Source organism: Crocodylus siamensis, chromosome 2, assembly GCF_052110815.1.
Source record: "Crocodylus siamensis isolate JL-2025a chromosome 2, ASM5211081v1, whole genome shotgun sequence".
Lineage (NCBI taxonomy): Eukaryota > Metazoa > Chordata > Crocodylia > Crocodylidae > Crocodylus > Crocodylus siamensis.
Genome location: NC_143396.1, coordinates 101,815,028 through 101,822,652, shown reverse-complemented (window position 1 = coordinate 101,822,652; position 7,625 = coordinate 101,815,028).

Genomic DNA, 7,625 nt, shown 5'->3' with positions numbered 1-7,625 from the left:
CTCTGCCATTACTAATTAAGTTATATACTGCAGGTTCTTAGGATTGCTTTAGGCTATACTTACAAATACTGGGCTGCTACTCATACTTCTCAACCACCATATAGCTCAAAGATAGTAGTTTATATGTATTATATTTTAGATGTACAATTAAGAATAGTGAACAAAGGTTGCAATGTTTTCTGCATTCCAGTTCTGTTAATGATTTTTGATGTCTCAAAAGTAATCTATGTAATTCTTGGTGCTCTATATATTCACAGTTAAGATTTAGATAACAGACAATGATATACAGGCACTCAACTATCGTTCATCTAAACATTTAACAGCACTATTCAATTTATAATTTCATGAGTCCCCAGAGTTAGGTAAGTTGTTGCCTCACAATATTTTCTGTCCACATCAGAGGTGCATTAATAATGGGGTTTGTGGCTATTTGGGTAAATGAATTTCAAAAATTAGACTTGCGTGCAGGTTTAGATATTACTTATGTTTTCAGTTATGAATGAAACAACGGTCTTAGTAGTAGCATGTGAACAGAGGTTCCACAAACCATTCAGTGTAATTTAGCTGTAATCCAAAAAAAAAAAGAAAACTACGTTTTTATCATTACCACAGAATAGAAGACAATGCATTTCCCTCAAATCAAGAAAACACTTTGCCTCCCAAGAACAATAATCCATTGACAGGATGGCACAATTAATTTGTTCCCTGCCTAAAGTTCAATGGCAATGGATTGCCCTCTGTAGCAATTTAAAAAAATCCATTCAGCATGGATGACGTGCAAAAAGGATCTTAGGCTCCAATGTGAGAGTCATGGAGATGTTATGTAGAATATTTTTTTTTGCATTTTTACACAGATGAAGTGCTTGAAATTAAAATGGACCAATACACTGTGAGCTAGACAAAACTAAACTTTGCTTGAGAGAGTCCAAAGGAGAGCCATGTGCATGATCAGAGGACAAGAGAACAGGCCTTATGATGAGAGGCTGAGAGCCATGGGACTCTGCAGCCTGGAAAAGTGTAGACTCAGTGGGGGACCTGGTGGCTGCCTATATAAGGGGTGTACATCAGGATCTGGGGAAATGCCTGTTCACCAAAGCGCCCAAAGAGATGACAAGGTCAAATGGTCACAAACTCTTCCAAGACTGTTTTAGGCTGGAAAGGAAAAACTTCTTTAGTGTCTGAGCTCCCAAGGCCTGGAACAGACTGCCACCAGAGGTGATGCAAGCACTTACTATGGACACTTTTAAGAAACATGTGGACATTTATCTTGCTGGGATCCTTTGACCCTAGCCGACTTCCTGGGGGCTGGACTCGATGATCTTCTGAGGTCCCTTCCAGCCCTAATGTCTATGAAATCTATGAAAAATTTAAAAAGCTTCAGGCCACACTTGGCAGGACCAATTCCTAGGAAGCAATTTCCCCTTAGGAAGTATAATCAGTTTGTTTTTTTAAAGAAAGGTTAAACCTGCACAGAAAAATAAAACATTTCTCTGTGTGTAATACACACCATTTGCTCCAGGTTGGGGGACAGTGTGGAGAGTAAATTGTGATATTCTAGGATTGTTGTATTTCATTTTTTAAGTTATTATCTTTCAATATTGGGCTTTAACATTCTATTTTCCTAGTAACAAAGTTATGACTTTCCTTACTTGAGTGGTGATATGTACATAAAAAATACAGTACAGGCAATGGGAAGAATGTAGGAGTCTCAACAACCACTGTTTCCTAACTACTGTATATTGCTTTCACAGTGATGGCCAATGCAATTGGTTTCTACCTTGATTTACCATCAGCCAAGAATGAATTCTATTCCAAAGTATGCATGTAGGTGAGATAAATACTGTTGGGAGCATGTTTAATGCAGTCACCTTCATTCATTCATTTTGCTTATGAGTTTTAAAAAGAGTTAGCACTCTCCTGAGACCATGTACATTGGTACATTTTAATTATATACTGCAATGAGCATAGTTTCATAGTTTCTAGGGTCAGAAGGGACCTGAGCAGATCATCTAGTCGGACCCCCTGCCATGGCAGGAAAGAGTTTTGGGGTCAAACAACCCCAGCAAGGTGTTCATCTAACCTCCTCTTAAAAACCCCCAGGGTAGGAGCCAGCACCACCTCTCTTGGAGGTTGGTTCCAGACCCTAGCCACCCTGACTGTGAAGTAGTGCCTCCTGATATCTAGCCTAAACCTACCCTCTGCCAGCTTGTGACCGTTATTCCTGGTCATTCCTGGCGGTGCTCGGGGGAACAGTGACTCCCCCAATGCCTGCTGATCCCCCCTGACTAGTTTATAACAGGCCACAAGATCCCCCCTCAGCCTTCTCTTTTGGAGGCTAAACAGATTCAGGTCCATAGGGCCTGCCTTGTTGTCCCCTGATCATGCGAGTGGCCCCCCTCTGGACCCTCTCCATGCTGTCCACATCCCTCTTGAAGTGTGGCGCCTAGAACTGGATGCAGTACTCCAACTGCGGCCTGACCAGTGCCGCATAGAGGGGGAGGATCACCTCCTTGGACCTGCTCGAGATGCATCTGTGGATGCATGACAAGGTGCGGTTGGCCTTCCTAACTGCCTCCCCACACTGCTGACCCATGTTCATCTTGGAATCAATTATGACCCCAAGATCCTTTTCCACCTCCGTGCTAACAAGAGGGGAGTTCCCTAACCTGTAGGTATGGTGCCGGTTGTTCCTCCCCAAGTGCATCACCTTGCACTTGTCTGTGTTGAATCCCATCCTATTCTTATCCGCCCACCCTTGTAACCTGTCTAGGTCTGACTGTAGCCTGTTGCTTTCTTCTAGTGTTCCCATGTCCCCCCACATCTTAGTGTCATCAGCAAATTTGAACAGGGTGCTTTTTACCCCCTCATCCAAGTCACTGATGAAGATGTTAAACAGTGCGGGCCCGAGGACCGAGCCCTGCGGAACCCCACTGCCCACGTCCTTCCAGGTTGAAAATAGCCCATCCACCACCACTCTCTGGGTGCAGCCCTCCAGCCAGTTTGCAACCCAATTGACTGTGTGGGTGTCGATACCACAGTCCCCCAGTTTCTTAATGAGAACAGGGTGAGAGACAGTGTCAAAGGCCTTCCGAAAGTCCAGAAAGACTATGTCCACTGCTACCCCTGCATCTAATGATCTGGTGATCTGATTGTAAAAGGCCACCAGGTTGGTCTGACAGGACCTGCCACTGATGAACCCGTGTTGGTTGCCCCTAAGCATGCAGTCCTCTGCTGGCCCCTCCTGGATGTGTGCCAGAATAATTTTCTTGAACAGTTTGCCTAGGATCGAGGTGAGACTAACTGGACTATAGTTTCCCGGGTCCTCCTTCATGCCTTTTTTGAAGATGGGAACCACGTTGGCCCTCTTCCTGTCCTCCAGCACCACTCCAGAGCACCACAAGTGCTCGTAGAGCCATGCCAGAGGTCTTGCAATGACCTCGGCCAATTCCTTTAGAACTCTAGGATGGAGATCATCCGGGCCGGCTGACTTGAATACGTCCAACCCCTCCAGAAGCTCCCTAACTAAATCCTCACTAACCCTTGGCCCAGGTGTGCCTCCCCCGGGGCCCGAGGGGGTCCAGCAGGGAGGTGGCTGTTCTGGTCCCTACTTAGGAAGACGGAGGCATAGTTGTACTTGAATCAATAAGCAGACAGTCATTGAACAGACACTGCATCTGAAGGACCTGATCCAATCCCTACTACAATAAGTGGAAAGATGAGACTAAGATCTCTTTACAATTGAAAAATATGGGACAAAAGGCAATATTAATTTGTTGACTAATATGTATTTCAGACATAATATTTTTTCCATAGTTTCAAAATGATGCTGTATGAGGTAACAGTATAGAATCTGAGTTTCTAGTCAAATACTTTCTTTAAAAAAAAATACAAGCCCTCAGTTCATTTAGTAAATATGCACATTCTTGGACTTTTCTACTATGTGCAAACCAAGAAGTACATTAAGACTTTGTTTGGATAGCTGCACTTTCTATTTCATTACTGCTTATTCCATTTTGCAGCGTGGTTTTGCATAGCCAAAAATGGTTTTTATAGTAGTGCATTTAAAAAAAATCCTCTAATTATCAAGAAAATATGGACAGACTTCTGCTAGCTATAGTACCAGCCCATGATTTATTTTACAAGCCATTTCACACAGCTCTTTACTAAATAGACATTCTTTGTGCTCTATTACAAGCTTGCTCCATTGAGTAATGCTCTCTGTGGGATGTTGCGTCTATATTTTATTTTACTCCTGCCATTAATTACGCTGTGGGCCTGTATCATGTCTCTCTCAGTCTCATTTATTATAAAGGCGCCTGCTAGAGACGCTGTAGTTAAGAGTCTGTCAGAATTTCCATTAGAAACCCCATCTCTCAGGGGTTTATAACTCAGTTGTAAAACTTTGCTTCTGGCTGATGCTTGGCATACACGGACACAGCCATAAGGTTTCTCTCTTTCTTTTTTTAAACATTAAATTGAATGAAAAACTACCCGTCTTTAAGTCATGGGATTACATGTGGGCTCAGAGACGTTATTTTTAAGCTCAGAAACAGCTTCCTTTCTTTTAAATGAAGTTTTGCAGGCCATTTGCTAACAATAGAGGTCAGTGCTTGTAAGCATTTATTTCATTTTATGTTATAAATGTATTACACAGTCTGTTCCCTGCTTGTTACACTCATCTCACACTGAATTTCCTCTGCCCCAAATACATTCCCTTGCTATATTTGGAGGAAGGAGTTTTCTCCTCGGCAGCTATGGCTGTCTGAAATGGCCTTCCTGAAGCTTTCCCCCCATCAGCTCTCCCTTTCACTTTACAGCTCAGATGAAGACCATTTCTCTCCCACCTAGACTTGTGAATCCTGATCTCACTCTTTCTTTATTTTCTCCTTCCCCACTTTGAACAGAGCTGCAGAAAGCAATGAATTTTAAAGTGTTCCATGAAAGAGGTGTTTTGTTCAATTTGGCATGAAGACTAAGGATCCCAAAGTTCATCAGAAAAGGGATCAATTCCTTCTGACCTGTATTCCTTCACATTTTATTTGACATCAAACACTCTTTTCAGAACACTTTGACTTATTAAAAAAAAAGAAACAGTATTCCTGAGATTATTTCCTTCTGAGAAAATAGGGCAATCAGGTAGATACCTCAGGTATTTGTACACAAATGCATTGAGCCTGTGAGAAACAGGAAGGAAGAGTTAGAAGTCCTCACAGTCAAGGAACTATAATGTGGTTGGAATAATGGAGATTTTGAAGGATAGCTCACATGACTGGAGGATTGTCATGGATGGGTATAAACTGTTCAAGAAGGACAGGCAGGGGAGAAGAGTAGGAGGAATTGCACTCTCTCTAACCCAGAGACTTTCAACAGATTTATCTCCCATTTCATACTAGACTCTGAGCAAACATGCAGTTCTTGTTGCTGGCATACTTGTAGAAACTCTTCCTGTGTCACCCTTCATGTCCCTTGCTAGCTGTAACTCCAATTGTGCTCTTAAGAGTTGTATATTTGCTTAGAGCCCTACTATGAAACTAGAGATAAACCATTTGAAAGTATCTGGGTTAGGATCAGAGAAGAGAGAAACAAGGGTGATGTTATGGTGAGTGTGTGCTATATTTCACGAGATGTTATGAATTATGCTCTTAAAGTCATGTGCAGTTCGCTTTAGGCCGGGGCAATGATCATGTAGAACAAGTATCCAAAGTCAGATACAGAATCTTTATTCGCTGCAGCGAGGTGCCTCTGAGGAGGAACCCCACCTACCAGTTATAATACTATTTTATACCTTGTTAATACATCAGCATTAGTTCGCGATTAGCTCCTGCTTGTAAGAATACCCAATCATCTACTAACTAAATTACTATTCTATCCAATCAAGTGACATTGTGCGCGTGAACACCAAAGTTTAACTCTCGTGACTGCATGTTTTATATATTCTTGCCAAGTAGTCTGCTTCAAAGAAAACAATTCTTTGTACTGCTTTCAAAGTTCCTCTGTTGACGAGGCTTCTCTGTTGACTGGATTCATCTAGTTTCATATCTTATCCATAACCCTTACACAGTACCCCTCTTCCCCCAGCCATCTCGTAAGTGCTGTGTCCGCTTTAATGAAATGGAGGCAAAAGGACAAGGAAATGGTCTCACTGGCTTTAGCCCTACAAGATTCATATACAACACAGACTAGGAGGATGAAGTGAATGAGGCTTTCTTCAAACAACTACTGGAAGTTTCCCCAGTCACAGGCCCTGGTTCTCATAGGGGACTTCAATCACCTTGATATCTGCTGGGCGGGTAATACAGTAGTGGACAGGCAATCCAGGAAGCTTTTGGAGATTGTTCAGGACAAATTTCTGATGCAAGTGTAGAGAGACCAACTACAGGCCATGCTGTTCTTGACCTGATGCTCAAAAACAAGGAAGAATTGGTGGGGAATGTAGTTAGTGTATGGCAACTTGGATAGCAACAACTACGAGATGACCGATTCAGTATCTTGAGGAAAGGAAGGAAAAAGAGCAGCAGAATAAAAACCCTGGAATTCAGAAAAGCAGACATTGACACACTCAGGGAACTGATGGGCAGGATCCTCTGAGAGGCCAGTCTTAGTGGGGAGGGAATCCAGAAGAGATAGCTATATTTCAAAGAAATCTTTCTGAGGGCATAGGAATGAACCATCTCAAGGCACAGAAAGACTAGGAAGTGCAGCATAAAACCAGCTTGGCTTCAGCAGTGAGCTAAAATACAAAAAGGAAGCCTGCAAGAAGTGGAAACTTGGACAAACAACTAGGGAGGAGTATAAGATTATTGCTCAGGCATGCAGGGATGAAGTCAGGAAGGCCAAAGCACAATTGGAGTTACAGCTAGCAAGGGACATGAAAGGTAACACAGGAAGGGTTTATACAAGTATGCTAGCAACAAGAAGAAGACCAGGGAAAGTGTGGGTCCCTTACTGAATGGGAAGGAAATCCTAGTAATCAATGAAGCAGAAAAGGCTGAAGTATGCAATACGTTTTTCACCTCAACTTTCATAGCCTAGTTCAACTCTCAAACTACTGCATCTGACAGCACAATTTGTGGAGGAAGTGAGCAGCTGAAAAATCAGCTTAGAGACTATTTAGAAAAGCTGGAAGTGTGAAAGTCCATGGTCCAGGCAGGATGCACCTGAGGGTGATATGGGAGTTAGCCAATGCAATTGCAAAGCCAATGGCTGTTATCTGTGAAAACTTGTGGTGATCGGGGAAGTCTTGGATGACTGGCAAAGGGCAAATATAGTGACCATCTTTAAGAAAGGGAAGAAAGAGGATCTGGGGAACTACAGACCAGTCAGCCTCACTTCAGTTCGTGGAAAAATCATGGAGCAGGTCCTCAAGAAATCCTTTTCCAAGCATGTGGAGGAAGAGAAGGTGATTAGGAACAGCCAGCATGGATTCATCAACAGCAAGTCATGTCTGACCAACCTTATTGTTTTCAAGGATGGGATAACTGACTCTGTGGACATTGGAAGAGCAGTGGACATAATATAACTTGATTTTATTAAGGCTTTAATATGGTCTCCCACAATATTCTCACAAGCAAGCAAGAAACTTGAATGAGTGGACTGTAAGGTGGATAAAAAGCTGGCTGGATCAT